This window comes from Phyllobates terribilis, unplaced genomic scaffold (assembly GCF_046119375.1).
Source record: "Phyllobates terribilis strain yellow unplaced genomic scaffold, ASM4611937v1 Scaffold_3__8_contigs__length_932513732, whole genome shotgun sequence".
Classification (NCBI taxonomy): domain Eukaryota; kingdom Metazoa; phylum Chordata; class Amphibia; order Anura; family Dendrobatidae; genus Phyllobates; species Phyllobates terribilis.
This window is the reverse complement of record NW_027362763.1, coordinates 528,376,766-528,395,320: the sequence shown is the minus strand read 5'-3', so window position 1 is coordinate 528,395,320 and position 18,555 is coordinate 528,376,766. Positions and strand designations below refer to the sequence as shown.

The window sequence follows — 18,555 nt, the reverse complement described above, 5'->3', positions numbered from 1 at the left end:
TACCGCTCTACAGATTCTAGGGGTCACATTTCGCTCTGTATGACCCGGAAGTGGATTTTACAGTGAAAGCCTATGTAAGTCTATGACTCCATACTGTAGACTTACATTGTAATAGAGATTTCTGGCTCACACATAGAGCATAAAGTGAGCCAGCTAGTCTGAAGAGCGGTGACGTAACTGAGAAGAGGAGCAGAACGGAGCTGGATCCCTGTGAATGCAGGTGAGTATATTAACACATACACATATACAGAGATTAATTAACAAAAAAAATCTTCATGGGAGTGTTTCATAGTACATATACACCGATCAGTTATAAAAGTAAATGTAATGAGAAGTGAAAGGTATAACGTTGATTATCTCAATTTCATGGGCTAGTACAGTGCCATGTAAAAGTTTGCATCACCTGACCTTTTCTAACGATGATAGTGAACAAGCCATAACCCTAACAGGCTAATTAAAGAGGTTTTCCCATGAAAAAAGCTCATTTTAGTCACCAAATCTTGGAATAATAATAACTTCCACATTTGGATGTATTTAAATGAAATGTTCCTGTGCTGTGAAATGTCTTCGTTTGACCATGCTAGAACATGGTCTGATCATACCACATCTCCTGGGCAGGGGAGGAAGAAAAAGAAGGTGGTTGCTATGGATTGTCATGAGTAAACAGGATGCCATGTGATGTACACTGGGTAGGTGGAGCCTATCCAGTTAAAATGGTATCGGAAGTGTATCACCTCTTACATAGAGGTAGGACGCCTCTGGTAGGAGGGAAAATTGGTCTATTTAAACAAGCAGGGCAAGGAAGTGGACATCACCCTTTTCTGCAGGGAGAGGACAGCAATCTGTTCCCCTTAGAGAATACCCACCACTGTGGGTCTCTCTTTTCTTTTCTTTTTTCGTTTTTTTTGTTCTATTCTTTGGCACCAAGCACTTTGAGGGCACTGAGGCACCTTTCTGATCTAGGAAGTAGGGAGCAATATGGACCTCATGTCCTTTAAGTGTAATATTTTCCCCAAGTACATTCCCCTGATGACATCTCAAGACTGAGAAAAGAAACGCATCGGGAGGCTTATGGGCTACCTATTTAAGACCATACTTGGGTACTTCCCTTGCTAGGGTGTGAGCAAATGCAGAGGACACGACAGGGCAAATAGGTTCCATCAGCGGTTCGTGGATATCCGTAGAAAGTGGTCGGATATGGTTACCCTCAACAGCTGGAATGGGTGAGATCAAAACTTTTTTGCACATTTACTTGCACTATGACACTTTTTTCTGTTAGTTCTAGTTGTCAAGGTGATTATATAAGCGAATTATCTGAATTAGTGGAATTTATACTTCATAAATCAGTACCATTAGGACCTGTGGTGTCTTATTTGCTAATAGGATCCACCTATGTACCTAGGAAATTGTTTTTGGATTATTATATCCTGGGTTATACTAGTTTTTAAATGCATAATTAAAAGTTTAGGTTTTAATGAGTCTTTCCATGCTTAATACTTGATTACTACTTTGAAAGATTGGACCTGCAACATTGACCAGGCTACTGAGCTATATTGGTTATTGATACGCCGGATATGGCAGAATTTTTATCGGTTGGACTCAATACTGACCAATGGTTGAATGAAGCAAAAGATATCTTCTCTAAAAGAAGTTTCTCCCCAAAAAATATACACCAACTTTTAATGCTGCCTTTCAAGAGCTCAAACGACTCTATAAAGAGCAAATAGTTTCATGGTGGGAAATACAGAGTTTAGAAAGTTATATAAAAAACTCTATAGTACCAAGGGGATTGAGAATTACATTGCTACCTGCTGCTCGTAATAGGAACACACAATTATTGTCTAGGTGGGAGAAGGAGGCCACAGAAAATTCACTAAGATTCATGCAAATATTGCTAGAGGAGGAAAAAACTAAACTGACAGTATTGAATGAAAAACTTAGAGAACAAATAGATCTTACCAAACAATTTCAGAGTGACCCTGAATTTAAAAATAAAGAGAGTGCACTCCAGAATACCATAGAAATGTTCCAATACCACCTAAAAGAACTCAAGCATAGACAATACCTGAGAGATTCCCAAGATTTTAAACATAATAAGGTCTATCAGTTTTTGGGAGAGAGCTTAGAGATAAGGAAAAGGATATCTCATCCACAGATTCTGAACATTTGGACAGTGAAATAACAGGGAGATAGCAAAGACAGAGCGGAAGGGGTAGAGGGAAATATAGGGGAAGACGATCTAAAGGTCCATCACCAAATACTGTTTTTTTGACCGGAGCTACCTGCTCAGAAACCGAAATCTGTAGAGATAACTACACTTAATACAGCCCAAATTATTAATCTGTCTGATAGATCACTCACTACTGCAGAAATGTCGGTCCTAAGTAAAGGGCTCACCTTTGTACCAACTAGCAACTTTTGTTTGCTTAATTGGGTGTTAGATTTGAACCTTTTTGTGAGTAAATTAAGGTGGCAGAAGTATTTTACAATGCAGGATAAACAACTTTGCACTGATTTGAATATTCCGCCTGACCTTTTACCTAACATCAGAGAATTGACATCGCTGAGAGAATGTCCGGCGAGTTTGACAGGTCTTGGACCTTTTATCTCCCTAAAGAATAGAAGTACAAAAATGTCTCCGGTGTCTGGTGATCTTTCTTCCATAGACATTTTTGTCAACATGGTCAGTAATGAGCTAACAAAGATAGATCAGAACAATTTTAACCCGAATCTGTCTAAAGAACAAATGAGGGCCCTGGTGAAATTGGAAAGAGATGATACTATAATCTGTAAAAAATCAGATAAAGGGGGAAATATAGTACTGATGAATGCTCAGGACTATAGAGATATGTGTTCTAGATAGCTCTCTGATAAGGAGGGGTACACTATGGTATCTAACAATCCTATCCCATGCCTTGTAGATAAGCTGACTCTAATGTTAACAGAGGCGATGAATGACAATCTGATAAGTAAGAATGAATGAGTTCTTGGTCCCAACATATTCAAGAATAGCAACATTTTATGCATTACTCAAGGTCCACAAGGGCCTCTATCTGATTAGGGGCAGACCCATTGTGTTGGGCATTGAGGAGTTGGGTCAGAATATTGGGGTGCACCTTGATCAGGTGCTTAGGCCCTTTGTTCTGGCCCTCCCCTCATACACCAGAGATACGATGGATCTGCAGAGGAAGTTGGAGGATATTCAGGTGGACAGCCTGATGTGGCTGCCAAGTATTGACGTAGAGGCACTGTACTCCTCGATACCGCATGAAAAAGGTGTCGAGGCAGTGAAGTACTTCCTCTCATCCATAGGTACACAGTTTCAGGCCCATGACCCAATACTCAAATTGTTGAGTTTTACATTAACAAGTAATTACTTCCAATTTGATAGGAAAACCTACCACCAGCTCAGAGGCACGGCCATGGGGAATTCACGCACCCCTATGTACGCAAACCTGCTCTTGGGCTGGTGGGAGGAAAGGGTTTTTTTTTTTTTATAACAGCGATACCTATATTGCCCATATAGAACTTTGTGCAAGGTATATTGATGATATACTGATCTTGTGGAAAGGGCCTAGAGATACATTTGTGGCCTTTGTGGAGATGATCAACATCAATGACCTTGAACTCAAAATTACATGGGAGATAGATTTCCAACAGTTGCCATTCTTGGATGTGTTAATCACTAAATGTGAGGAAGGCACTTTGAGCACTACTGTATATCGTAAACCGACCGAGACCAATTCCCTTCTTCTGTGGGAGAGCCATCATCTGCCCCCACTGAAGAGGGGTATTCCTAAAGGTCAATACCTTAAGTTGAAAAGAAATTGTTCAACCACTTCTGAATTTATAAAACAGACTAAGGATCTGCATTTGAGGTTTCTTGACCAGGGTGGCCCAGATTGGGTTCTGAGAAAGGCATACCAGTTTGCGCTAGGCCAGGATAGGGTAGCCCCGCTTTCTCCCAAGAATAGGAAAATAGAAGAAACTGATAGCATTAGGATGGTGGCAACATATGATAATGGGGCAAGAACAATAATTGAAAACTACTGGGATATCTTAACAATGGATAAAGATCTGAAGGATATTATAGGATCTAAACAGCAAATCACCTTCAGAAAGGATCGATCAGTTGGTGACAGAATAACACGAAGGCACTTCATGATGCCAAAGGGTAACCAAACTTGGCTACCAAAAAGACTTCTGGGTAACTTTAGATGCAGGGGATGCATAGCATGCCCAAACATGGTAACCACGAAAAACGTCACTAACAATACCACGGGTGAATGCATTGAAATCAGGCATTTTACCCAACTGCCGAACTAAATTTGTGGTTTATAAAGCAACCTGTATATGTGGAAAGGAATATGTGGGGAAAACCATGAGAGATCTAGGGAGGAGAGTAGGAGAACACTTGGGCGACATCTCAAATAAAAGAGATACACAGATAGCCAAACATGTTAATCAGGATCATGGGGGACATGGCAAGGTTATTTATTTCATTGGCATAGATTGTGTAAAACCTAGTAGTAGAGGAGGGGATGTTAATAAAACCCTGCTACAAAAAGAGGCTAGGTGGATATTCTGCCTGGGCACTATTAGCCCAGCAGGGTTGAATGAGCAACTGAATTATAGCTGCTTCATCTAGGCCTCGGGAGACCTTCATTGGTAAATATAATACCATTTGTATAAGATTATTACATGATTTACTGATTCCCCTTACATAAATGAGACAAAAATTGACTTTATTCATGACCTGAGGGAATACTGTGTCCCGACTGATATGATAATGCTTAAGAATCTGGTTTTTGTACATACTGAACACCTAAAGGTGTCATTTGAGATTTGAACATTGCTGCGGACAATGTGTTGTTTTTTGGATTTCGGCTGGCGCATGTGACTGACCTCTTAAGTGGCTGTATCTTGAAAGCTCCACGAGAGGATTGATACGTATTTTGATTTAGCTTTTCGATTAACCTGGATATGAAACCTATAATCTATAATATGGAAAGAGGGACAAAGGTATACCTAGGAAAGAATAGATTATAAACATATATGGGAAATAATACATGTTCTCAGCCTAATAAATTGAACTCATTAATAACACTTACAATCATAAGATATTCATAAAGAGATGATAATGGGATTATATGAGGGATACATGTGGCGATTATGGGAAGTTTTATATTTCTACATTTATTCCCGTGCCTACAATAATGATATGGACACTATGAGATGTAGGGAACGATATACTAGTGGAGTACGATACCTGTCAAGATCTCCGGATATGATTCTAGTAGTGACACCAACAAATAGCTTAATCCTAATAGGAGATAAAAGTTACGTTAGATGTATCCAAATGCTGCTCCTAACGTGACCCCGTATATGACGCCGCAAATCCCGACATGTGAATCAACAAGGTAACCATAGATACCATGATGTGGCTGAGGATGACATAGAATTAGGAGGTCGAGTGTCTTTTGGTGCCCCCGGATGTGATGTGGTTGCGGCATAATCCATCCGTTTGCCGGGAGACCGTAGCTGTTTCGCCGCATTTGAAGCCAGCATGCATTTGGGAGGTGGTGTCTATAGTTGCTCCCCCAGACATGATATTGCCGAGTCCTGGCGTGTTCAATATGCCGGGCGATGGTGGTTACCAGGACGCGGTGGTTCCTATGGATTGGCATGAGTAAACAGGATTCCACGTGACATACACTGGGTAGGTGCAGCCTATCAAGTTAAAATGGTATTGGAAGTGTATCGCCTCTTACAAAGTAAGAGAACTATATCTATATCATAACACCTCTTAAAGAGGCGGTGTAAAACGCAATTATGTGTGATGAGTATTGACATGTGATTTTACCGCATGGTGACAGCGCGACATTGTATATAGCGTCACCATGACAAGTAATAGCTAAGAACCTCGCCCCTCGGAAGTGAGGTAGGACACCTCCGGTAGGAGGGAATATCGATCTATTTAAACAAGCAGGGCAAGAAGTGGAAATCACCCTTTTCTGCAAGGAGAGGACAGCACTCTGTTCCCCTTAGACAGTACCCACCACTGGCTGTAATGCACACGCCCGGGCTGAGCGGCGTGTGCGTGTGATTGTAGTGATTCCACTGGACCGTGCCGGAGAGTGAATGCCTGGAGGGGCTTAACTAGGTATTCACCCGATCCGACCAGGGTCGCACGACGGCATACGACGCCAGTGCACCAAGGAGGAACCGAGCAGAGGGACCAGGTGCTACTCCAGGACAGACCCCGGACACGGCTGTTGACCCACACAGGGGAATACAGGAACAGACTGGTAGGCTGGCACACAGACTGGTGGGTATAGGCAGGCACGACTGGTATGCAGGCAGGTGGGTATGCAGGCAGGGGGGTACAGGCAAGCACAGCTAGAGTGCAGACAGGGAGGCACTAGCAGGTAGGAACACAGGCGGGATAGGACCCAGTACACACTGGGACTCAGGAACAATACAGGCAGAGGGGGACAGGCAAGCACAGCTAGAGTGCAGACAGGGAGGCACTAGCAGGTAGGGACACTGGCGGGATAGGACCCCGTACACACTGGGACTCAGGAACAGAACCACAGATGTGGCGGACAAACACAGCAGAGTGAGGCCGCCCAGAGAAGTGAGCGAGAACAGGGCAGGACAAGGCCGCCTGGAGCGGTGAGCAAGAGTAGAGCAGGACAAGGCCGCCAGGAGCGGTGAACAAAGGGTCAGAGCTGAGCGAGACTGCCGGAGTAGTGAGCAAGAGTAAAGCAGGACGAGGCCGCCTGGAGCGGTGAGCAAGAGTGGAGCGAGACTGCCGGAGCAGCGAGCAAAAGGGTCAGAGCGGAGCAAGGCTGCCGGAGCAGCGAGCAAAGGAGTCAGAGCAGGCTAGAACCGCCGGAGCGGTAAGCAAAGGAGTCAGAGCAGACTAGAACCGCCGGAGCGGTAAGCAAAGGAGTCAGAGCAGACTAGAACCGCCGGAGCGGTAAGCAAAGGAGTCAGAGCAGGCTAGAACCGCCGGAGCGGTGAGCAAAGGAGTCAGAGCAGGCAAGGCTGAGTAGGGGGGACAGGGCTCTGTTCACACGGAACAGACAGGAAGGGAAAGGCAGAGCCAGATACCCACAGGGTACTTGCAGTGAAGTAGCGAGTGGACCACAAACTCACAAACGGGAGTACAGAGACAACAAGCAGGAGTTAGGTACGAGTTCAGACTCTGCAGAAAAAGGAAGGGAACGGACATAGAGGCAAAACAGGTAAAGGATAGGAGAGAGTACAGACTGGAACTGAGTGTACGGACGAGACCTACACTGCAGCGGGACACAGGAGCGGGTCTGGGAATACGGCCCCCAGAGAGGCGGGACGAACAGGCAAGAGCGTGTTCAGACAGGACAGACAAGATACAAGAGCAGGTCTGGGTAATCGGCCCCCAGAGAGGCGGGACGAACAGGCAAGGAGCGTGTACAGACAGGACAGACAAGATACAGGAACGGATCTAGGTAATCGGCCCCTAGAAGGCGGGAGGAACAGGCTAGGAGCGTGTTCAGACAGGCCTGGAAATACAGCCTCCAGGAAAGGCAGCAGGCAAGAGTACACAGACAGGACTCAGTTCAGACACAGGAACTGATACCGCAAGGCAGGAGACAAAGACAGGACTCAGCTCAGACACGGGAACTGATACCGCAAGGCAGGAGACATAGACAGGACTCAGTTCAGACACGGGAACTGATACCGCAAGGCAGGAGACATAGACAGGACTCAGTTCAGACACGGGAACTGATACCGCTAGGCAGGAGACATAGACAGGACTCAGTTCAGACACGGGAACTGATACCGCAAGACAGGAGACAAAGAACGGGACCTGGCTCCTTCAGAGTGAAAGCACACACTGAATGAAACACTATGCTCAGGCAGGGATAGATGGGAGCAGCTGAGCTATATACCAGGTGACAGACAGCAATAGGCTGAGGACGCACAAGGGGTGTGACCCACAGCAGGTACAAAAAGCAGGAAGTGATCGGGCGCCGCCCTTAAGCAGCAGAAACAGACACAAACAGACAGCATGGAGGGAAGCCAGAGAGACATTCTGGATTGGAGATCAAGTGCACGCTCTTGCACAGTGGGAGATGGACCACCATGCAAGGACGCCGCCAGGTATGTTACAGTACCCCCCCCCTTACGCCCCCTCTTCTTCAGGCCTGCCAGAATCTTCCGCAGGGAATTCGAGGACCAGTCGTTCACTTCAAGGAGATCACTTCCACTGTCCACAGAAAAAATTGATCCCATCTGGTTAGCTAGGATGCTACCTCCTATCCTGCCATCCTTAGCAACAGACGAAACGGGTGGAGTACCAGGAACAGCACACAAGGAAGTCTCTCTCCACATATTTTCAGGTGGCACCCCAGAGGGTACAGGAGACAACTGGAAGTCCTTCACCGGGTTGGAGGGGGACAGAGACTTGGGGGTAATCTCTGCTTCGAGGTACATCTTGTCAAGCTCACAGGAAGAAATAGACGGGTTATCAGGTACATAATGAGGAAAAGTCACTGTCTCTTTGTTATCTGGTGGTACCCCGGAGAATTCAGGAAACAACTGGAGGTCCTCCGCCGGGTCAGAAGAGTGCAGAGGCTCAGAGAAAACATCTGCTTCAGAGTACACAAGGTCGGACTCACTGGAGGAAGCAGGCGAGGTATCGGGTACCGAGTATAGGAAAGTCTCTGTCCATTCACCACCAGGTGGCACCCCAAAGGGTTCTGGAGACAACTGGAGGTCCTCCGCCTGGTCAGAAGAGTGTAGAGACTCATGGGTAACCTCTGCTTCAGAGTACCCTAGGTTGGACTCACTGGACGAAGCGAGCGAGGTATCAGGTACAGAGTATAGGAGAGTCTCTGTCCTTTCGCTACCAGGTAGCACCCCGAAGGGTTCTGGAGACAACTGGAGGTCCTCCGCCTGGTCGGAGGGGTGTAGAGACTCGGGGGTAACTACCACTTTGGGGTACCCATTGTCAGGCTCACAGGACGAAGCAGACAAAGTATCGAGTACCGAGTGTAGAGAAGTCTCACTCCATTTGTCATCGAGTGGTATCCCGGAGGATTCAGGAGGCAACAGGGGGTCCTCCGCCAGGTAGTAGGGGTGCACAGACTCTGAGGTAACCACAGCTTTGGAGCATCCTTGGACATGCAGACCGGTTAAAGTGGGTGAAGCATCTGATGCCGGGTGCAGGAAGTTCTCCTGTGTGGAGTCTGGATGGGCAGAAGTCTCTTCGGGCAGGAGAACTGGTGCACTACCCACGCACATTACCCGTTGGGGCTTCTCCGGGATACAGGGAGATGAAGCTTCAGTAGGGACTTCAAGGTTGGGGTCAGGAGGTCTCAGGGAGGACAGACCCTGGCATGACGGCTTGCCTCTACGTCTAGCACGTCTGGACTGCCTCTTGAGGTTGGGAGAAGTATTCCGGAAAGCGTAGTGACCCTGTGAGGATTCTGGGTGGGCAGTAGTCTCATTGGGCTGGAGGACTATTGCGCTACCCACACACATTACCCGTCGGGGCTGCTCCGGGATATTGGGAAGTGAAGCTTCAGCAGGGGCTTATAATAATAATAATAATAGTTTATTTTTATAGCGCCAACATATTCCGCAGCACTTTACAAATTTTAGGGGGGACTTATACAGACAATACAGAATAAGCATATCTCATATCGAACGGAGTGAGGGCCCTGCTCGCGAGCTTACAGTCTATGAGGAAGTGGGGGAGACACAAAAGGTAAAAAGTACATATATTGTATAATGCAGCCTTGATATACTGAATAGGATAAATAATAATACATGGACTGGTCGCCAGCCAGTATGTGTGCAGTCCTGACAGAGGCTTTTATGTGCATGGTTGGTTTGAACCCGAAGTTGAAGAAGATTTTAATATGGGGGAAAGCTGGGATGGACAGAGTGTGTTTAGGTGATACGCCAGTCTAAAGAAATGTGTTTTTAGGGTTCGCTTGAAACTGTGGGTATTGGGAATTAATCGAACTGTCCTGGGTAGTGCATTCCAGAGAATTGGCGCAGCACGCGAGAAATCTTGGAGACGGGAGTGGGAAGTTCGGATTATGGAGGATTTTAGTTTCAAGTCATTTGCAGAACGGAGGGCACGTGTAGGGTGGTAGACTGAGACAAGGGAGGAGATGTAGGGGGGTACTGAAGCATGGAGCGCTTTGTGGGTAAGCGTGATAAGTTTAAAACGAACTCTATATTGGATGGGCAACCAATGCAATGACTGGCACAGGGAAGAGGCATCTGAGTAGCGGTTGGCGAGGAATATGATCCTGGCTGCTGCGTTCAGGACGGATTGGAGAGGGGAGAGTTTAGTAAGAGGGAGACCGATTAGTAGAGCGTTGCAATAGTCAAGACGAGAATGAATAAGAGCGACAGTAAGAGTTTTTGCCGAGTCAAAGGTGAGAAAAGTCCTGATTCTTGAGATGTTTTTGAGGTGTAGATGACATGAACGAGCGAGTGATTTGATGTGAGGAGTGAAAGAAAGATCTGAATCAAAAATGACCCCAAGACAGCGGGCTTGTAGCTGGGGAGTAATGGTTGAGCCACAAACGGAGATGGCAATATCGGGCACAGGTAGATTAATGGAGGGAGGAAAGACGAGTAGTTCAGTTTTTGACAGATTCAGTTTTAGGTAGAGGGAGGACATAATGTTAGACACAGCAGAAAGACAATCACTGGTCTTTTGTAGTAATGCAGGGGTGATGTCCGGAGCAGAGGTGTATAATTGGGTGTCATCAGCATAGAGATGGTACTGAAAACCGAATCTACTGATTGTTTGTCCAATAGGAGCGGTGTATAAAGAGAAAAGAAGGGGGCCTAGGACTGATCCTTGAGGAACCCCGACAGTAAGAGGAAGTAGGGAGGAGGAGGAGCCGGCAAAAGACACAGAGAAGGAGCGGTCAGAGAGATAAGAGGAGAACCAGGAGAGAACCGTGTCCTTGAGGCCAATAGTGCGGAGCATAGTGAGGAGGAGCTGGTGATCCACAGTGTCAAATGCTGCAGAGAGATCCAGGAGAATCAGCAGGGAGTAGTGACCATTAGATTTAGCTGTTAGTAGATCATTAGAGACTTTAGTGAGGGCAGTTTCAGTAGAATGTAAAGAGCGGAAACCAGATTGTAAAGGGTCAAGAAGAGAGTTGTCTGAGAGATAGCGGATTAGACGGGAGTGGACCAGGCGTTCCAGGAGTTTAGAGATAAAGGGAAGATTGGAAACAGGTCTGTAGTTGGCCGTGCAGTTCTGGTCGAGGGATGGTTTTTTAAGTAATGGTTGTATGCTGGCGTGTTTAAAAGAAGAGGGAAAGATACCAGATGAGAGGGAAAGGTTGAAAATTTTAGTTAGGTGAGAGGTGACAGCTGGAGCAAGGGACTGAAGGAGATATGAGGGAATAGGGTCGCTGGTGCAGGTGGTAGGGCGAGAAGATGCAAGGAGCCTGATCACTTCATCTTCCGTGACTGTTTCGAAGTCAGAAAATGAGCAAGATACAATGTGGCGGGGGGGAGCATGCATAACATTTGGGGATTGGGAGAAAATTTCCTGTCGGATATGGTCAATTTTTTCTTTGAAATAGTTAGCCAGATCGTCAGCGCTGAGGTCGGTGGTCGGGGCCTGTGCTGTTTGATTGAGGAGAGAATGAAACGTGTCAAAGAGTCGTTTAGGATTATTGGAAAGTGAGATGATGAGGTTGTTAAAGTAGGTTTGTTTGGAGAGGTGAAGGGCAGAGTTATATGTTTTCAGCATAAATTTATAGTGGAGGAAATCTTCGGGCAGATTTGATTTTCTCCACAGCCGTTCAGCGCACCTGGAGTACCTCTGGAGAAGACGTGTTTGAGGCGTGTGCCAGGGTTGTCGCCGTCTATGCCGAATTGTTCTTTGTGTAGGAGGTGCGGCTTCATCCAGGGCGCATAGCATTATTTTGTTATAATGCTTCAATGCAGATTCGGGACATGAGAGGGAGGAGATTGGGGCCAATGATGATTGCAACCTTTTTATAAATTTCTGGGTGTTAATGGCGCGTAAATTTCTATAAGTGTGGACGGTGGGAGTGTCTTGAGTAAAGTCACAGTTCTTGACAGAGAATGAAAGAAGATTATGGTCAGAGAGTGGAAGGGGAGAGTTAGTAAAGTCATGTACTGAGCAAAGCCGGGAGAAGATCAGGTCCAATGTGTTCCCGTCCTCATGTGTAGGAGAATTAGCAAGCTGTGAAAGGCCGAAGGAGGAGGTTAATGATAAAAGATGCGTGGCAGATGGGGAAAGAGGATCGCCAATTGGGATGTTAAAGTCTCCCATGATTATCGTGGGGATGTCGCAGGATAGAAAATTTGTAAGCCAGGCAGCAAAGTGATCCAGGAATTGACGGGGGGGACCTGGGGGGCGATAGACAACCGCCACTCGCAGGGAGAAGGGCCGGTAGAGTCTGACTGTGTGGGCCTCAAAGGACGGGAAGATAAGGGAGGGTACAGGGGGGATAACCTGAAAAGTACATTTTGTACTGGCTTCAGGGTTAGGGTCCTCGAAGACCATACGAAAGGCCACCAGGAAGGCCTGCAGGTCAAGGACGACAGGATCCCATGCTTCCCATAGGGGGGTGACCCATTTCAAGGCATCACCCGCTAGGTAGTCAATCATAAAGGCCACTTTAGCCCAATCGGAAGGAAAATAGAGAGGGTAGGCCTTGAAGTGTAGCATGCATTGCTCCACAAATGCACGACTTTGTTTTGGATCCCCAAAGTACCGTGGCGGATCCGCAGGAACGAGTGCAGAAAGATCCATCTGGACGGGTGCTTACTTCGCCTGGAACTAGCTAAGGAAAAAAAAAATGTATTTATTTATTTTTAATGCACGTATTCGCTGGAAAACATCTCAGAGAGCGAAGGCCGTGGGGCTCAACGGGAACCATGGCCTGAGCATGCTGTAATGCACACGCCCGGGCTGAGCGGCGTGTGCGTGTGATTGTAGTGATTCCACTGGACCGTGCCGGAGAGTGAATGCCTGGAGGGGCTTAACTAGGTATTCACCCGATCCGACCAGGGTCGCACGACGGCATACGACGCCAGTGCACCAAGGAGGAACCGAGCAGAGGGACCAGGTGCTACTCCAGGACAGACCCCGGACACGGCTGTTGACCCACACAGGGGAATACAGGAACAGACTGGTAGGCTGGCACACAGACTGGTGGGTATAGGCAGGCACGACTGGTATGCAGGCAGGCGGGTATGCAGGCAGGGGGGTACAGGCAAGCACAGCTAGAGTGCAGACAGGGAGGCACTAGCAGGTAGGAACACAGGCGGGATAGGACCCAGTACACACTGGGACTCAGGAACAATACAGGCAGAGGGGGACAGGCAAGCACAGCTAGAGTGCAGACAGGGAGGCACTAGCAGGTAGGGACACTGGCGGGATAGGACCCAGTACACACTGGGACTCAGGAACAGAACCACAGATGTGGCGGACAAACACAGCAGAGTGAGGCCGCCCAGAGAAGTGAGCGAGAACAGGGCAGGACAAGGCCGCCTGGAGCGGTGAGCAAGAGTAGAGCAGGACAAGGCCGCCAGGAGCGGTGAACAAAGGGTCAGAGCTGAGCGAGACTGCCGGAGTAGTGAGCAAGAGTAAAGCAGGACGAGGCCGCCTGGAGCGGTGAGCAAGAGTGGAGCGAGACTGCCGGAGCAGCGAGCAAAAGGGTCAGAGCGGAGCAAGGCTGCCGGAGCAGCGAGCAAAGGAGTCAGAGCAGGCTAGAACCGCCGGAGCGGTAAGCAAAGGAGTCAGAGCAGACTAGAACCGCCGGAGCGGTAAGCAAAGGAGTCAGAGCAGACTAGAACCGCCGGAGCGGTAAGCAAAGGAGTCAGAGCAGGCTAGAACCGCCGGAGCGGTGAGCAAAGGAGTCAGAGCAGGCAAGGCTGAGTAGGGGGGACAGGGCTCTGTTCACACGGAACAGACAGGAAGGGAAAGGCAGAGCCAGATACCCACAGGGTACTTGCAGTGAAGTAGCGAGTGGACCACAAACTCACAAACGGGAGTACAGAGACAACAAGCAGGAGTTAGGTACGAGTTCAGACTCTGCAGAAAAAGGAAGGGAACGGACATAGAGGCAAAACAGGTAAAGGATAGGAGAGAGTACAGACTGGAACTGAGTGTACGGACGAGACCTACACTGCAGCGGGACACAGGAGCGGGTCTGGGAATACGGCCCCCAGAGAGGCGGGACGAACAGGCAAGAGCGTGTTCAGACAGGACAGACAAGATACAAGAGCAGGTCTGGGTAATCGGCCCCCAGAGAGGCGGGACGAACAGGCAAGGAGCGTGTACAGACAGGACAGACAAGATACAGGAACGGATCTAGGTAATCGGCCCCTAGAAGGCGGGAGGAACAGGCTAGGAGCGTGTTCAGACAGGCCTGGAAATACAGCCTCCAGGAAAGACAGCAGGCAAGAGTACACAGACAGGACTCAGTTCAGACACAGGAACTGATACCGCAAGGCAGGAGACAAAGACAGGACTCAGCTCAGACACGGGAACTGATACCGCAAGGCAGGAGACATAGACAGGACTCAGTTCAGACACGGGAACTGATACCGCAAGGCAGGAGACATAGACAGGACTCAGTTCAGACACGGGAACTGATACCGCTAGGCAGGAGACATAGACAGGACTCAGTTCAGACACGGGAACTGATACCGCAAGACAGGAGACAAAGAACGGGACCTGGCTCCTTCAGAGTGAAAGCACACACTGAATGAAACACTATGCTCAGGCAGGGATAGATGGGAGCAGCTGAGCTATATACCAGGTGACAGACAGCAATAGGCTGAGGACGCACAAGGGGTGTGACCCACAGCAGGTACAAAAAGCAGGAAGTGATCGGGCGCCGCCCTTAAGCAGCAGAAACAGACACAAACAGACAGCATGGAGGGAAGCCAGAGAGACATTCTGGATTGGAGATCAAGTGCGCGCTCTTGCACAGTGGGAGATGGACCACCATGCAAGGACGCCGCCAGGTATGTTACACTGGCTTTGTTCTATTCTTTGGCACAAAGCACTTAGAGGCACTGAGGCACCTTTCTGCTCCAGGAAATGTGGACCTCATGTCTTTTAAATGTAATATTTTCCTGAACAAGTACACTCCCCTGATGACATCTCAAGACTGAGAAAAGAAAAGTGTCGGGAGTCTTATGGGCTATGTATTTAAGGCCATACTTGGGTACTGCCCTTCTTAGGGCTTGAGCAAATGCAGAGGGCATGACAGGGCAAATAGGTTCCATCAGGGGCTCCTGGATATCCGTAGAATTGGTCAGATAGGAATTAGTGGAATTTATACTTGATAATTCAGTACTATTAGGTCCTGTGGTGTCTTATTTGCTAATAGAATCCACTTATGTACCTAGGAAAATTGTTTTGGGTTACTATGTCCAGGGTTATACTAGTTTTTAAATGCATAATTATAAGTTTTTGTTTTAATGAGTCTTTCCATGCTTAATACGTGAGGAAGAAAAAGAGTATACAGACATTACAGCAGGGGATCACAGCTGATTCTTTTTGTGAGGTAAAACATTTCACTGCCTGTTTTTAAACAATTTTTTACTTCAAAGAAAGAATCAGCTGTGATCCCCTTCTGTAATGTCTGTATACTCTTTTGCTTCCTCCCCTGCCCAGGAGATGTGGTATGATCAGACCATGTTCCTGTATGGTCAGGCACGGCCATTACACAGTACACAGCAGGGGCACATTTATAACATTATCTCAGCACAGGAACAATATTTATAAAAACATCCAATTGTGGAAGTTATTATTATTCCAAAATTTATTGATTACAATGAACTTTTGTTTGTGGGAAAATCCCTATAAGGTCTGAAACCTTGGTCAAAGATAGCTGAGCACACAAATCTTAAAGGTTGCCCAAATTTTGCATTGGCCTATTTTACTTTTCGTAATTTTTAAAATGTAAAAAATGAATATATATATGTATCTTTTTGCCTAAAATACAAAGTAAATGTGTCATGAGTCCAGACTCCATCTTTTGATGATGCCAAAATAAAAACGATGGACTCAACACAAAATGACAATGTCCCTGATATTTTCATGGTTTTATCCATATTTCTGGCATGTAACTATTTTAAAATGTCAAAAAGTCACTCCAGTAGAGGGATGGCGTAAAAATTGAAAAATCAGTTCTAGACAAAAGTCTAGCATGTAAAGATGCAACAAATGTATCAAATATTATACAACATTGATACATTTGGCAGAATTAAAGACAACATAGCCAGAAGCAAACTGACTTCCAAATTTTCTATAAGTCTATATAATTGTATACCATCTAAGCCAGGAGATTTTAGGATATACTGTACATACCACATCATTACATTTATTGCTCACACCCTTTGTACAATTTATTCTCAACACAATTTTCATTGTTTAATTCTAATGGTCTTTGCTTAATAATACTTCTAGTCATCTCCATACATTTCACAACTGATGAAATTAAAGTGGGTCCTGTTGTACACACCCAAATGCACACAGTGTTATCTGTACATGCTAACAAATGCGAGAGTCAATACCTGATGGAAAAATGCAAACCGTATTAGTTGATAAAGCTCTAAATCTGCATTTACATGTAAAACTTATTGTCAACATTCATGCAAACATGACGCAGCTGAATTAGCTTTGAGTAAGGATATTTGGCTCAGCAACACCTGTCCATGGGTTGTATCAGATATTCTAGTTCAGTTCAATTAAAGGGGACCTGTCAGGTGATTCAGTCTGCCCGAATTTCCGGTAAGCATGAATCATAGACATGTACCTCCAATACTATTACCGAGTACACACTGTGGTGTTTTCAGAGAAAATATACTTTGAATAAGGAGCACCTATAGCAGGTGAAATAAGCATTGAACATGTCAACAATTTTTTAAATATATTTCTAAAGGTGCTATTGACATGGAATTTTCACCAGATGTTGGTAACAACCTATCCAATCCACAAAGGCAAAGAAATCAAACCAAAGATATTTATAAATTAAGTAATGTGTAATAATGAGAAATGACACAGGAAAAAAGTATTGAACACGCTTACTGAAATGTAATTAATACTTTGTACAAAAGCCTTTGTTGGTGATGACAGCTTCAAGACGCTTCCTGTATGGAGAAACTAGTCGCATGCATTGCTCACTTGTGATTTTGCCCCATTCTTCCACACAAACATTCTTCAAATCCTGAAGGTTCCTTGGGCTTCTTCTATGAACTCTGAGCTTTAATTCTTTCCATAAATTTTCTACTGGATTCAGGTCAGGTGATCGGCTGGGCCATTCTAGCAGCATTATATTCTTTCTCTGAAACCAATTGAGAGTTCCCTTGGCTGTGTGTTTGGGATCATTGTCTTGCTAAAATGTCTACCCTCATTTCATCTTCATCGTCCTGGTAGATGGCAGCAGATTTTTATCAATAATGTCTTGGTGCATTTTTCCATTCATCCTTACTTCAATTAAATGAAGCTTGCCAGTGCTGTATGCTGAAAAACAGCCCCACACCATGATATTCCCACCTCCAAACTTCACTGTTGGTATGGTGTTTTTGGGGTGATATGCAGTGCCTTTTGGTCTCCAAACATGGTGTGTATTGTGGCATCCAAAGAGTTTAATTTTGGTCTCATCTGATCAGACTATATTTTCCCTGTATTTCACAGGCTTATCTAAATGTTGCTGAGCAAATCTTAAATGCACTTGAACATGCTTTTTGGTCACTAATGGAATCTTTTGTGTTGAGCGTACATGCAGGCCATGAAAGTTGAGTGCATTACTTATTGTTTTCTTTGAAACAATTGTACATGCTGATTCCAGATCTTTCTGTAGCTTTCCATAGGTGGTCCTTGGCTTTTCGACAGTTCTTCTGATAATTATTTTCACTCCTCTGTCTGAAATCTTGCAGGGAGCACCTGTTCGCTGCCAGTTTATGGTAAAATGATGTTCTTTCCACTTACGGATTATGGCCCCAGCAGTGTTCATTGGAACCTTCAGTAGTTTATAAATTCTTCTGTAACCAAAGCCATTAGTATGTTTTACAACAATAAGGTTGCGAAGGTCTTGAGACAGCTCACTGGTTTTACCCATCATGAGATATTTCTTTTGTGACACTTTGATAATGAGACACCTTTTTATACGCTGTCAGTTGAACCAGGTGATATTATTTTTCACTAAGTGGCAGGATTGCTGTCTAATTACTGATAGATTTCAGCTGGTGTCATAGCTTTCCATGGCTTTTTGCACCTCTCTTTCTTCATGCATCCAATACTTTTTCCCTGTGTCATTTCTCATTATTACACATAACTTAATTTATGGACATCTATGGTTTGGATGAGTTGTTACGGAAAACTGGTGAGAATTTCATATCAATAGCACCTTTAGAAATATATTTACTTAGAAAAATCGGTAACATGTTCTATACTTATTTCAACCGCTGTATGTGTGTTTTACCAGACACCTATCAGTCATGCAAAGCTGGCAGGGAGAAGCTGGTTGAAGTCAGTCT

General features: G+C 45.8%; 1 protein-coding gene across 1 annotated transcript in view; it reads left to right on the top strand.

Moving 5' to 3' along the window:
- Positions 1 to 18,555, top strand: part of SLC2A12 (solute carrier family 2 member 12) — a 106,194-nt gene that overhangs the window by 71,259 nt on the left and 16,380 nt on the right. The window lies entirely within an intron of this gene.